Below are 15632 nucleotides of genomic sequence, written 5' to 3'. Positions count from 1 at the left end.
GTTCTTAAGTCACGCAAACAGAGCATCGCGCACGACAGTCGTGTGGTTTGTAGACCACAGGAGTTAGATCCACCTCCTTCCTCACTTGCCTCTTTCAGACCAGTGTTTCTCAACCTGGGGGTCGGGACCCCTGCGGGGGGTCTTGAGGGTGTGTCAGAGGGCTCACCGAAGACCATCAGAAAACACATATTTCTGATGGTCTTAGGAATTTCAGTATATCAGGTATATGTGCCAAATTTGTTCCAGATCCACCCTTGTTTGGGTTCACAGTGCTCTCTGGAGGTAGGTGAACTACATCTCCCCTAAATCACAGTCAATTCCTCCCAAACCCCTCCAGTATTTTCTGTTGGTCATGGGGGTTCTGTGTGGGAAGTTTGGCCCAATTCTATAGTTGGTGGGGTTCAAGGGACTCTTTGATTGTAGGTGAACTATAAATCCCAGCAACTACAACTCCCAAATGTTAAGGTCTATTTCCCTCAAAATCCAACAGTGTTCACATTTGGGCATATTAAGTATTTGTGTCAAGTTTGGTCCAGATCCATCATTGTATGAGTCCACAGTGCTCTTTGGATGTAGGTAAACTACAACTCCAAAACTCAAGATCAATGACCACCAAACTCTTCAAATATTTTCTGTGGGTCATGGGAGTTCTGTGTGCCAAGTCTGGTTCAATTCCATCGTTGGTGGAGTTCAGAATGCTCTTTGATTATAGGTTAACTATAAATCCCAGCAACTACAACTCTCATATGACAAAATCAACCCACCCAGCCAAATTTGGGCATATCGGTTATTTGTGCCAAATTTGGTCCATTGAATGAAAATGCATCCTGCATATCCAATATTTACATCACAATTCATAACAGTAGCCAAATGACAGTTATGAAGTAGCAACAAAAATAATTTTATTGTTGGGGGTCATGACAACATGAAGAACTGTATTAAGGAGTCGCAGCATTAGGAAGGTTGAGAACCACTAGACTACACCCTGGGAGTTGTAGTTTTGCAAGGTCTTTTGCCTTCTCTGACCAAGAGTGCTGATGCCTCACCAAACTACAACTCACTGTATGCCATACCATTGAGCCATGGCTGTTCAAACTGCATTCATTCCACAGCATTGATGAACCCTGTATCAGTGCAGGCATTGACAATTTGCAGTAAACATTCAAATTTAATTAAATAGCTTATGAAGCTGAATTAGAAGGAACATTTATTTTCATATTTCCTTTCACTACTGTTGTTTTTTTAAAAAAATATCTGGCTCATGATGGGTAGTTTTTAACTCCATGTTTTCACTTCCCCCTGCTTTGTATTCTTTCTCCCAACATGAAAAAAACCCCACACTCTCGCTCTTCAATAGCCATGCACAGGCTCCCTCTTCACTTCCTTTCCCCACTAACATGTTCCAGATGCTCAATGTCTGCGAAACACCCTTCTCTGGCTTTCTTCTAATGAGCAACTTGCGTGAATCGTTCTTTCCCTTCCTGCTGGGAAAGGACTTGACACAGAAGATTCCAGGTCTCCCACTTCAGAAAAGACACATGGAGTGCAACCCACCAGAAAGCTCTCGAGCTGGAATGGAAAGCAGGCATCTGCATCTTTTCTATAAGCCACTTCCATATCCATATAACAGCCTTATTCCATATAAACAGTCTTATAATTGATCAATGACTTGGAGGGTGGAATACTTTTCAAATTTGCAGATGGTACCATATTGGAAGAGACTGCAAATACTCCAGAGGACAGGATCAGGGTTCAAAATGACCCTCACAGATTGGAGAGATGAGCCAAAACTAAACAAATGAATTTCAACATGGAGAAATGTAAGGTATAGGGTGAGAAATGCCTGGCTTGAAAATAATCCAACTGAAAAGGATCTAGGGGTCTTAGCAGACCACAAGCTGAACATGAGTCAACAGCTTAAAAAGCCAATGTGATTGTAGGCTACATCAATCGGAGTCTAAGATCCAGAATGAGGAAATCGCAGTCCCATTGTGTTCTGCTTTGGTCAAGCCTCCCCTGGTATAAGCTTGGGTCCTGTTCTGGGCGAAGCAAGTCAAGAAGGAGATGGACAAGAGGAAGGTGTCTAGGGAAGGTCCACAAAAATGGTCAAAGATTTAGAAGCCACAAATGAAGGAGACAGCAAAAGACAAAAAATGTTGGCTGGTGGCTTCCATGTCAAGGAATCCATACTGAGTTTAAGTTTAAACTTTAAAGGACCTACTTAACTCTATTCTCCAAATGGATTTTATACCTTGGTCAACTCTAAACCAGTGATTCTCAGCCTGGGGTCACTAGATGTTTTTGGCTTTCAACTCCCAGAAATCCTAATACAGTAGCTGATAAACTGGCTGGGATTTCTGGGATTTGTAGGCCAAAAACATCTAGGGACCCCAGGATGAGAACCACTGCTCTAAACACTGGGTGGTACCATTGACAAGGAAGCTATCAGTCCATGGAAACAGCAAGGGAGAATGACACATAACTCTAAACATACATACATACAACATACAAACAGTCGACCTTCCACATTTGTGGGTGTAACATTGGAGGATATTATTACTACAGTCTCTCTGGGAATCTCTAGGTCCTCCATTGTGACTTTGTGGTCAACTTTTGCTGGAGGTTGACCATAGACTTATGCTAGTGAACCTAGGGATTCCTAGAGATGTGTTGTTTCTTGGAAACGCTAGGTCTTCCAGTACAATGCTATGCTCAACATATTCAAGAGTTTGGCCACAGAGTCACACCAGAGGACGTAGACAAGTGAAAAAAATAGATCCCCTATCTCTAGTGAAAGTGGGGGTCTGATTGTACACATATAGATACATACACACACACACACACATATATGTGCATATATATACATATAGAGAGAGAGGGGGGAGGGAGGGAGAGAGGGAGAGAGAGAGAGGCTGTAATTCCACAGAGTGAATGTTGTGTAGACTATACCTCTCAGCATTCTCCAGCCAACTGGCTCAGGAATTTGGAGATCTGTAATCAAAAACTGAACTTTTCCAATTATTGCAAAAATTATTGCTAGATAATGCCTTGACAAGAGCTGAGGAATACCTGACTTTTCCTTGACCCACTGAAGGTGATCTCAATTATGTCTCTGTGTACCTAAAGAAGCAAAGACAGCTGCAGTTGGATGAGTCAGTCAAGGATGCAGACACCGAGGGAAAAAATGGCACAGAGACAGACAGACAGAAGGAGGGAGGGAGCTTGGAGTGGCAGGAAGAATATTTCAGAGCTGTCTGTTGAAGGATCTGGTTCATTCCTGTGCCATTTCTCTCCACCTACAATCAATGAGTACAACTAGCTGTACATCACTTGGCACATTGTTGTTGTTATGTGCCTTCAAGTCATTCCTGCTCAATGGTGACTGTAAGGTGAATCTGTCATGGGATCTCCTTGGCAAGATTTGTTCAAAAGAGGTTTGTCATGGCCCTCCTCTGAGGCTGAGAGAGAGTGACTTTCCCAAGGATACCCAATGTGTTTCATGGCCAAGCAGAGATTTGAACCAATGCCCAATCCCTTCTGACTCCTTGGTACATTATTCAAACACTGCCCTGTGATCTCTCTTTTAAAGGAGAGCAAGCTCCCAAAAACCTCAGGATGCCCTGAGATTCAAGCAAATTGGAAGCATACATCAATTCTCAAGGCTTTTTCCATTGGGCCAAACTATTGGTATCATAGGAAGCCTTCTCAACTAACTTTGGAAAATCCAGATAGATTTTGAGCAACAGTACTAAGAGAAGAAGTGTTGAAAGCAGTTAAAAGTGGGCTCCATATGTCAATGGACTACAAGTTTTAGCAACATGAGTGAACAGACAGTTGTGATAACATCTAGATGACCACAGGTTCTCCATTTCTGATGTAAAGCTTTCTTCCCAGTCTAACCCTGCACACAAACACAAAACTTCTGGGGGAAAATAAAGTCACTGTGCACCTTGCCAGCATCCACTATTTGATCTTCTAGCAAAGCAATTCCATTGAGTTCCACTGCAATGGCAAGGAAGGTGGGTCAATCTTAGAGACTCAAAGTCAGTATCAGACGAGGAAGGAATTTAGAAGTAAGGAAAACAGCCAAGCCAGTGACCAAGAGGAATGACAGACCAAAAGAACAGCAATATTGTCACGGAAGGATGAGTGGACGCATCAGTCAGGGAGCTCGACAGCAACTTTGTCACTGTCAAACCGGAGCTGAAAAAGAAGTTCCCGGCTCCTTCTAAAGACCTCTAAATCTAGTTTGGCTCCTTGGCAAAACTGAATAAGGACAGCACCTACCTACCTACCTCTGCACCATGATTACTACCCATCCCATGTTTTTATTTTAAAAGGAACAACTCAGTAAATCGACATAGAAGAAATAGTAACTGGAAAGGCATCTCAAAAACTTCCAAGCGACACAGAAAGCAGAGAGTTCACCTTCAACTGTACAAGATGCTCTTACAAAGTCTCAATAGATTAGCTTTGTCTTGCAGGTACTAAAAACACATTTGGTGACCAGACTTCTTTGGGGAAAATAATCAATGTATTTCATTTCTTGCTTGTTCAGTAGCTGGAACATGCTGCAGCTGAGATACTGTTGGTGTCTGAGGCCCAATTAAGTTTCCTTACCAGAACCATTGAGCATCATTGTCCAATTTGGAACATCTGTAGAACTAAAGAATCATAAAATAATAGAGTCGGAAGAGATCACATGGGTCATGTAGTCCAACTCCCTGCCACACAGGAAAAACACAATTGAAGTATCCCTGACAGATGGCCATCCAGCCTGTTTAAAAGCTTCCAAGGAAGTACCTTCGACCACACTCCAAGGCATAGAGTTCCACTGTTGAAAAGCTCATACAGCCAGGAAGTTCTTCCTAATATTCAGGTGTAATCGCCTTTCCTATCATTTGATCCCATTGCTGTGAGTCCTAGTTTCCAGGACAGCAGAAAACAAGCCTACTCCTTCTTCATTATGACAGCCTTTCACAAATTTATACATGGCTCTCATGTTTCATCTCAACCTCCTCTTCTGCAGGCTAAATGGATCCAGCTATTTAAGCTGCTCCTGAGAAGGATTCATGATCTCCAGATCTTTTATCCTTTTAGTTGCCGTCCTCTGGACACCTTCCAGCTTGTCAAAATCTCTTCTAAACTGTGGTGCCAAGAATTGGAAACAGTATTACAGGTGATATCTAAGCAAAGCAGATTAGAGAGGCACAATGACTTCTCCCGATCTAGAGACACTAGACTCCTTTTGATGCAACCCAAAATCCCATTGGTTTTTAGGCTGCTGCATCACATTCTTGGCTTATGTTGAATTTGTTGTCCAAAAAGACTCCAATATCTTTTTCACATGGACTCTTGTAGAGCCAGGAATCACCCATTCTGTATCTTTGCATTTCATTTTTTTCTGCCTCAGTGTAGTATCTTACATTTGTCTTTGTTGAAATTCATTCTGTTAGTTTTGGCCAATCAGCTCTCTAATGTTTTGAATTCTGATATTGTCCTCTGGAGTATTAGCTATTCCTCCCAATTTGGTGTCATCTGCAAACTTGATAAGAGTGCCCTCTAAACCTTCATACAAGCCATTAATAAAGATGTTGAATAGTACTAAGCCTAGGACCAAACCCTGCGGCACTCCAGTAGTCCCTTCTTTCCAGTATGAAGAAGAACCATGAGTGAGAAGCACCCTTTGAGTTCACTTCCTTAACCAATTACACATCCACCTAATAGTAGCATTGCATAACCTATATTTGACTAGTTAGCTTGCAAGAAGGTCATGGAGGACTTTGTCAAAAGTCTTGCTGAAATCAAGAGGTGCTCCATCCACAGCATTCCCTGCATCTACCAAGCTTGTAACTATTGAAAAAAAGAGATGAGATCAGTCTGGCATGACTTCTTTTTGAGAATTCCATGTTGACTTTTAGTAATCACAGTATTCTTTTCTAAGTGACTGCAGACTGCCTCCTTAGTGATCTGCTCTACAATCTTTCCTGATATTGATGTCCGGCTGACTGGATGGTAATTGTTAGGGTCCCCTTTTCCCCTTCTTGAAGTATGGGATCAGGAAAAGCGGGCTTGCACACGTGGTAGCACTGTGCTTGCACATGTGCATCTGCATTGACAGGTACTTTACACTGTGCATTGAACTTATTTTAGTACTGTGATCTAAGTTGAGTATGGACCACCATTGGACTATCATTGGGTTTGAAACCCACTGGCTGACCTTGAGCAGATCACAATCTCTCAGCCTCAGTGGCAGGCCATGACAGACCTCTTCCGAACAAGAAACTATGACCTATATTTTGGGCCTTTTGTCTAAAAGAGTGAGCCTTCAGGTGCACAGGACTTTTCCAGTGGTGATAATGCTTCTTCCAAAACTTGCTCCTCCCAAAATGACTGCTGCAATGACTTCAAATGTTTTGAGATGATCATTTCCATTGGCGAGTTGTCTGAGACAACATGGACCTCTAGCCTCATCCACCACTTTGTGAAGGGTTGAGCCTTCTGCTGGCTATGATAGGAGAGAAAGCCTTTGTTTGGAATCCCAAGCATCAAACCATCTATAATTCAGAAGGTTCAGGTTGATTCCTAAGCAACAGGAATGCACCATGGATAAAGCCGTGGGCCAGCATCCTATTAGTGACTTGCTCTACATTACACCTGTGTGTTTCCTCTTTTTTTGCTCACGGCAAGAACTATATTCTCTTCTCTCCTCACGACAGCCAATACTTCCCAGGACTCAAGAGTTTTGCAGTGACAGTCCCTGTAAGAGCTCTTCCTTGACTTTATTGAGAGAGCAGACAGACAGAGAAATTCCTGGCTATGTCCAATAGATAGCTCTCTCAGTGTATGACAGTGTAGACTCAGATAACCCAGTTCAAAGCAGATATTGTGGGTTATTCTGCCTTGACATTCTGGGTTATATGGCTGTGTGGAAAGGCCCTCAGTGGATCTTGGAGAAGATTATTTCTGTCTTGAATTTAACTATGAAGTCTTAACCCTGCAAAACTTCTGCAAGTAGGGAAAAGGAACAACCTGCCTTCTAAAGCTGAGGTCCTCTCCCCTTAAAACAGTGGTTCTCAACCTAAGGTCCCCAGATGTTTTTGGCCTACAACTCTCAGAAATCCCAGCCAGTTTATTAGGTATTAGGATTTCTGGGTGTTGACAGCCAAAGTTGAGAACCACTGCCTTAAAGCAAATGTCGGGGTCTTCTGAGCAATCTCCATTTCTGGGCCTAGGGCGACTTAAATGTCTACTTTCCAAAGTTAACACCAAATGGTGTGGCTTCATAAGTCCAAAATTAAGACTACTAATAATGCTAGTCATGGAGGAACTGGTGTGTTATATCCATAACAAAGAACATCTTCTGAAACCAAGTTACATTGAGAACCCTTTCACCAAGAACTCAAAGGACCAATCTTGACTCTCCAGAGAACCAAAAAGAAAATATCCCTGGAGGACACATTTTCCTGGAACAGAAATGATGTAATGCCTTCCACCACCCATCTCCAATGTCAATGCAGTTGTCCCTCCACATTTGTGGGTTTGACTTTGGCAGATCCGATTATTCACAGATTCGATTAAAAATGTTATTGCTAGAATTCTCACTGGGAAGGGCAAAAGTCCGTCTCTTCCTCTCCTCTCCCCTGAGCTGGGTTAACTGAGTGCCCTTCCACACAGCCATATAACCCAGAATATCAAGGCAGAAAATCCCACGATATCTGCTTTGAACTGGGTTATCTGAGTCCACACCACCATATATTCCAGTACAATGCAAATAATTTGGGATTTTATTCAGCTGTGTGGAAGGGGCCTGAGTACAAACTACTTTTGTGCTTTGGACTCAACTTGCGGGCCTTGAAGTAAGCAAAGGATCAAGGGGAAAGTGGAGGGAGGAGGAAGAAACTGGGACATTTTAAAAGCAACTGAAAAAATGAAATGGCAGAGGATGAATTGGTATGTTCTCAGACAAATTGAGGTATTAGGTGTATTTCTCAGCCAAAATAACTTGGCTGGCTTTGGTTTCCATGTACCTTGACTCGCAGGTAAGCCTGGGGGCTGTCTTGTAATCTCAGGCCACAAAAGTCTTGGTTTGGCCCTGAACACTTCCATCGAGCCTCTGAAAACTCCCTGGTGCACAACTCGCAGTCCCAATTCTTGTCTCTTTGTCTTGTTGTCTACATCTAGATGTTCACCACTTGGACAATGGTCATCTCCCTCGATGCCCATAGCACCGCAAGGACAAATATAGGAGAAAGTACCTTTTGTGGTTGTGTAAAAGAGGAAATCCCAGCAGGTATTATTCCCTGTTACCTGCTTGCACAGACAGGTCATTCTTGCAAATGCAAGCAAGTAACAGGTCACTCTTTTCCTGTGACTTGCTTGCATTGACAGATCATTCTCTCCTATTCTATGAAGTCAGGAGACCACTCGTGTTTTCAATCTGCCAACATCAGATGCCCATTATTAACTTAACCATACTCTGCACCTTGTTCCACTTCATTTCTTCATCTGGGCACATCACCTGTTCTCCATCTTCTGACTCTTTTTCCTTTTTTCCATCCCCTAAATCCAACATCTCTCTCATCTTCCTCCCACCCTGTTCTCCAGTTCCTGCCCGTTTCTCCAGATAGATATATAAATAAATAGATAGATACACAACCCCCTTGTTACACCAGATCCACTGGCTGCCAGTCTGTGACCGAACACAATTCAAAGTGCTGGCTTTAGCCTATAAAGCTCTAAACCAGTGGTTCTCAACCTCTGAGTCCCCAGATGTTTTGGCCTCCAACTCCCAGAAAGCCTAACAGCTGGTAAACTGGCTGGGATTTCTGAGAGTTGTAGGCCAAAACACCTGGGGACCCACAGGTTGGGAACCACTGCTCTAAATGGTTCCAGCCCAGCTTACCTGTTTGAACGTATCTCCCTCCATGACCCACCTTGGAAGTTAAGATCATCGGGGAGGCCCTGCTCTCAGTCCCACCACCTTTGCAAGCGTGATTGGTGGGAACGAGAGACAGGGCCTTCTCAGTGGTGGCCCCTCATCTATGGAACTCCCTCCCCAGTGAAATCAGGTCAGCCCCCTCCCTCCTGTCTTTCAGGAAAAGACTTAAGACATGGCTGTGGAACCAAGCTTCAACCAGAAAGCAATGCAATAATAGTAATAGTAATAATAATAATAATAATAATAATAACAACAACAACAACAACAATAACAATAACCCAAAATGCAGACTGTGCAAGGAAGCTGACAAAACCATTGATCATATCCTCAGCTGCTGTAAGAAAATTGCACAGACAGACTACAAACAGAGGCACAACTATGTGGCCCAAATGATTCATTGGAGGTTATGCCTCAAGTACCACCTGCCAGCAGTAAAGAACTAGTGGGATCACAAACCTGCAAAAGTATTGGAAAATGAGCACGAAAGATACTGTGGGACTTCCGAATCCAGACTGACAAAGTTCTGGAACACAACACACCAGACATCACAGTTGTGGAAAAGAAAAAGGTTTGGATCATTGATGTCGCCATCCCAGGTGACAGTCGCATTGATGAAAAAAACAGGAAAAACTCAACTGCTGTCAGGACCTCAAGATTGAACTTCAAAGACTCTGGCAGAAACCAGTACAGGTGGTCCCAGTGGTGATGGGCACATTGGATGCCGTGCCAAAAGATCTCAGCCGGCATTTGGAAGAAATAGACATTGACAAAATTATGATCTGCCAACTGCAAAAGGCCACCCTACTGGGATCTGTGCGCATCATCCGAAAATACATCACATAGTCCTAGACACTTGGGAAGTGTTCGACTTGTGATACGAAATCCAGCATATTTATCTTGTTTTCTGTGTCATACAATATAATTATTATTATTATTATTATTATTATTATTATTATTATTATTATTATTGGATTAATTGGATTGACAATGGAACAGGTTTTAGACAACGATCTGGACTGCGTGGTTTTAATTTATGTTTTAATAATTAATGTTTAATTGTATGTCTTTTAATTGTATTTGCAGTGGGTTAAACCTTTGTGCCGGCAGGACTAATGACTCAAAGGTTGGGCTGCTGACCTGAAGGTTGCCGGTTAGAATTCCACCCGGGGAGAGTGCAGATGAGCTCCCTCTATTAGCTCCAGCTCCATGCGGGGACATGAGAGAAGCCTCCCACAAGGATGGTAAAAAACATCAAAACATCCAGGCGTCCCCTGGGCAACGTCCTTGCTGATGGCCAATTCTCTCACACCAGAAGCGACTTGCAGTTTCTCAAGTCGTTCCTGACAGGAAAAAAGTTGTATGTGTTTATATTTATATTTATATATATTGGCATCAAATTGCTGCCTGCTGTAAAGCCACCCTGAGTCCCCTTCCGGGTAACAAGGGCAGGATAAAATTTGTGAAATAGAGATAGATAGATATGACGACCAACGGATCAAGGTCCTCCAAAGCAAACGATCGTTCTCTTTCCCCTTCCTCTCCTATGCCTTGTCCTCCCTTCTTCCCCCAACCAGCTGTGCCTTTGGAAAATCCAGAAATAAACTGCAGAATGTGAATTTATGAATCAAGGAGGAGTCACAGGGGACCACTTGATTTCATTCTCCGCCAGGGCCCCGCATTTCCTATTATCTTTCTCCAAATCAGACAGCTGTTTCACCCTTGCTCTCTCTCTTTCTGCCTCTCCACAAGGTCTCCAATCCAACCCCTATTTGGACTTTGACCTGCCGATCAATAAAACCCAAAATGAAAAACAAAGCCCATCAGAAAGAGTGCCTCCTTTTAGGCCCCCCCGAAAGAGAAGCAAATATTGTCCAAAAAAGAAACGCCTGTCCAAAATATGCCCAACCCATACATTCTTATCTGGAGGATGAAAGACAGAGAGAGAGAAGTGAATGTGTACAGATCTTGGCAAAACAAAAGCAGGCATAAAGGGAAAGGGATGAAAACCAGAAATACATTGAGTGTGTCGGTCACCCCCAACAGCTCCATCCCACTTAGAGACACTAAAAATAACCCCCTGACCATGAATGTTGTGTGTGTGCAAAGGAGAGCCAGTATAAATGAAAAGCCAGCTCAGCGTCCAGCAGCCGAGGCCCAGCGAGACAGGCAGAAACGTTTCCATTTTCATCCCCGTTGCTTCCAAAAACAAATTGCATTTCCAAAAAGCCAGGTTTCCATTCCGGCAGGAAAAAAAGCCACCCTCCAATGAGTCCTAAAGCCAGCAATGAACTAGAAAGGGACAGTTTCTGCAAAGGTGTCAACAGGGAAAGGGGCTGCCAAACCTGTCCACCATTCTGGGACAAAGGGAAAACCCTTTGGAAGAAGCAAAACGCTTCTGGGGTGGGAAAGCGCAAAACCAGTGCTGTGTCCAGATGGAACAGAAACACCCTTTTGGTTTCAAGGGTGTGGGTCCCCTAAGCCCTTTGGAGACAAAGCAAAAGACCAAAGGGATCGGCATACATTTAGGCAGGGATTAGAAAGAGAGAACGAGACAAACAGAAATAGGAATATCCGTAGGCACCTAGATACTGGTGGATGACAGACAGACAAATAGGTGGAAGATAAATGACAGATCGAAATAGGAAAATAGATGGATGGTAGGTAGAGCTAGGAACATAGATTCTGATAGATTGGAGGGATGGATTGAGACAGATAGACAGACATAAAGATATAGAGACAGACATATTGCTAAGCACCTTGATGGTGATGGATAAATGATAGAGAAAAAATACACTGCCATACAGATAGACAAGCAGAATGGAAGGATAAATGATAGACATAGCTAATTGCAGACTGCAGTCACAGGCCCAGGCTCATTCATGTGCATCCGAACACCAAGGCGCACGAGCTGTGCATTGTTAGCTTTTGACGCGAAGCCCTGCCGCTGTGTCTCAGGAAGGAAAATGGCTCTCTCTCTCTTTCCCAACCCCAGCTTATTTACCAAAACAATAACTGTAGATTATAAAAATGAAGGCTGTGAAGTAGGGAAAGCCCAGAATCATACCAAACCAAAGCCTTTTGCTCAGGGTGGGTTGCCTCCCTCCTTCCCTCCCTCCCTCCTGCCAGCCAGCCGTCCGTGCATTGTCTGGGATTTTATGTTGTGCGGTGTGCAAGGAAAGGACAGTGGTGTTTTGATGCGGAACACATGGGGGCCGAGCCCAGGTAGAGCTGCAGGCGGAAAGGATGGCAAGGAGAACAGGCCGGCAGCCCTGATGGCAATGGAGCCGAAGGGAAAAGAGGGAGGGAGGAGGAAAACCCACCCCTGCATATTACCTGCAGTCTGTCTTGTCATGCTGCACCCAGGCTTTCCGTCCCCTGGAGGTCTGCTTGGCTCATGAAAAGCAACCCCTTGGTGGGAAGGAGAGGGGAGACAAGGAAGGAGGGTGGGAGGCAAGGCACACTCCTGCTCAGTCCATGCAAAGGCGCCCTGCTCTCCCCATAGAGCAGCTTCCGACCTCCAATCCCAGCATTAGTAGCTTGGATGCTTTGCTGCCTCCTTGCTGTTCCCTAGCACATGTCGTCACCCGCTTCCTGGCCCCCGGATTGGCTGAGGCGGAGCAGATAATCATAGTACTAATAGCACTGGCAGGGCTGGAGTCGACAAATCTTGTGTTTCAAAGACCAGGCGCAAGGAGGAATGTGAGGAGGGAGAGCCAAGACAGGCATCTGAGTTGCAAGGCTTTCCAGCATGGGCTTTCTTTCATGGCCCCAAGCAACATCACAGGAGGGTCACGATGACTAAATTTATGGATTGCAGAGGAACAGAAAAGCTGGTCTTCCCCAAGCAATTGCTCACCAGAGGTTTTAGATTTTAACACCCATGATTATTTATTTATTTATTTATGTACTACATTTACAAATAATATTTACATAGAGTGTATTATATCAGTAGCACAGCACAACACTAGCACTATATACCAGAATATTGCACCACAACACCATACTATAATATTACCAGTAATATTACATGTAATAAATAATATATAATTAATATTATTATATTGCATTATTATTAGTATTATATTGCATTACATTATAATATTATTATCTTTTTTTTCATGTCAGGAGCAACTTGAGTCGCTTCTGGAGTGAGAGAATTGGCCGTCTGCAAGGACGTTGGCCAGGGGATGCCCTTGATGTTTTGATGTTTTTACCATCCTTGTGGGAGGCTTCTTTCATGTCCCCGCATGGAGCTGGAGCTGATAGAGGGAGCTCATCCGCGCTCTCCCCGGGTGGGATTCGAACCTGGCAGCTTTCAGGTCAGCAACCCAACCTTCAAGTCACTTAGTCCACTATGCCATCTGGGGGCTCCATTATTATCAATATTACATGTATATACAATATATTAATTATCTCCTTAATTATGATCTCCTAGTACAATGATGGGCAACCTTTTGCGCTTGCGCTTCACCAAAAAACCTAGCATGACTTGGGTGGTGTGTCACTTCAAGAAAAAAACCATAATTTCACAATATGTATAGTTTAAATAACAAAAATGTATAATTGTAATATATAACTATTTAATAAATAAAAACTATTTATTACTACCGTTTCCATGTACAACAATCTATGCTACCTCTTGCAATTTCCACGCTGATTTCTCTCTATTCTAATTTCAATGTAGTCATGAATAATGAATAATATAATAATAATATAATAGTAATAATATGATAATATACTACAATAATAGAATAATAATAGAATGAGATTATATATAATTATATATAATGTGCATAATTCCCATGGAGTAAACAACAAAACCACTGGACCAAATCACACCAAATTTGGCCACAAAAGACATAGTCATCCAATCAATCTGCATGTGGCAGCGTGACAGCAAAAATGGCTAGGCGTGTCAGTGCTGACACGCGTGTCATAGGGTGGCCATCATTGTCCTAGTAGGTATGGCCAATGATAAAGAACTATGGGTAGCTGTGAGTTTTCCGGTATGTATTAATTAATCACCTTGATTAGTATTGAATAGCCTTTCAGCTTCAAGGTTTGGCTGCTTACTGCCTGGGGAATCCACTCTAACAACTGCCATGTCAGACTACACAGAGAAGCCAATGAAATCCACAAGCATGTGGACAATTTCAACAGAAAGGAGGTAACCATGAAAATGAAAAAAAAAACTGGCTATCAGTATTTTAAAAAAAACTCTAAAATCAGAACAGTAAATAAAGAACAATACTCAGAAAATAGAGGGATTTCAGACATGAAACAATCAGGGCCAGCTAGCACCTCCCAACAAAGGATTCCCCCTTTCGTATACAGGGGGTGCAAAATATCAAAAACAAGAAAATATTTACAGTTCTCTAGATACAAAGAAAACATCATTCCAAGACTAGATGACCACCATTTCCTGTATTTAAGGGTGCATCTACACAGTAAGACAAATTCAATTTGACTCCACTTGAACTGCCATGGCTCTATGCAATGGAATAGAGTACTGGTCCCACGCCAAACTACAATTTCCAGGATCCAATAGCATTGAGCCATGGCAATTCAAGTGGTGCCAAACAACATTGATTCTGCTGTGTAGATGCACTTTTTAGTCTTGCTCTGCAACAGTAAACATTTGCAAGCTCAACTAATATTGGGAGGATTTACCACCACATTCAGGCCCTAGGAGCGAATTCTGCCAGACATCTGTTTAGCAATTCTGGAAGGTCCCCCTTTGCACTGTGAAAATGATCTGTTTTATGGCAAAGGCTTTGCCGGTTGGGCTGGAATTCAGCCCGGCAGGTTTGTCTCCCCCGGCCAGAGAGAATTGGAGAGGTCTCCAAATCTAGCCAAACCTGGTTCTCAGCAAGATTCCCTGCCTTCTGCCAATGGAGGAGCAGACAAGCGGCGATTGCCTTGCTAAACCGGCTGGTGACCTCTCAAGCCTAAGGCAAAGCCTGCCATCGTATAAACGCAACACAACACTGAAGCAGAATAAAGTGGAAGGATTTTGAAAACACCAATTCTCAAAGTCACTCCTTACTCGGTCTTGTTTTCTATGGAAAAGTGGACATATTCTACTAAAAACTTCATTTTTATTATGCTTCAGGAAGGAGCCGCGGTGGTGCAATGTGCTTAACCTGAAGCATTATTTCTTGACGTATCACCTGCATCTATGGCAGGCATCCTCAGAGGTTGTGAGGTCTGTTGGAAACTAGGCAAGTGGGGTTTATATATCTGTGGAATAATGTCCAGGGTGGGAGAAAGAACTCTTGTCTGTTTGACGCAAGTGTGAATGTTGCAATTGGCCACCTTGATTAGCATTGAATAGTTTTGCAGCTTCAAAGCCTGGCTGCTTCCTTGACAAGTGAGATTTATATATCTGTGGAATGACATGACTCAATCAGGGCCAGCTAAACCTCCCAAAATAGATTCCCCCAGGCAGTAAGCAGCCAGACCTTGAAGGTGAAAGACTTAAGTTAAAGGTTAAAGGTTTTCCCCTGACGCTGTCCAGTCGTGACCGACTCTGGGGGTTGGTGCTCATCTCCATTTGCTAATCAAGGTGGCCAATTGCAACATTCACACTTGCTTTCACTTGCATTCACACTGAGGATGCCTGCCATAGATGCGGGCGAAACGTCAGGAAATAATGCTTCTGGAACATGGCCAGACAGCTCAGAAAACTCAC

The 15632-nt window shown here is 43.2% G+C and overlaps 1 protein-coding gene across 3 annotated transcripts in view; it reads right to left on the bottom strand.

Annotated features, from left to right (window-relative positions):
- Positions 1-15632, bottom strand: part of pak3 (p21 (RAC1) activated kinase 3) — a 101162-nt gene that overhangs the window by 58012 nt on the left and 27518 nt on the right. The window contains exon 1 of one of the 3 annotated variants that reach the window (XM_062963866.1): positions 12275-12524. The exons of 1 other annotated variant lie outside the window; for it this stretch is intronic. The gene's annotated coding sequence lies outside the window, so the exon portion shown is untranslated. Of the gene's footprint in view, positions 1-12274; positions 12525-15632 lie in introns of those variants that run through there. One more of the 3 variants, XM_062963868.1, reaches the window with a different exon arrangement.

This window comes from Anolis carolinensis, unplaced genomic scaffold (assembly GCF_035594765.1).
Source record: "Anolis carolinensis isolate JA03-04 unplaced genomic scaffold, rAnoCar3.1.pri scaffold_12, whole genome shotgun sequence".
NCBI lineage: Eukaryota > Metazoa > Chordata > Lepidosauria > Squamata > Dactyloidae > Anolis > Anolis carolinensis.
The sequence above is the reverse complement of the archived record's forward strand: the minus strand, read 5'-3'. Positions and strand labels throughout refer to the sequence as shown.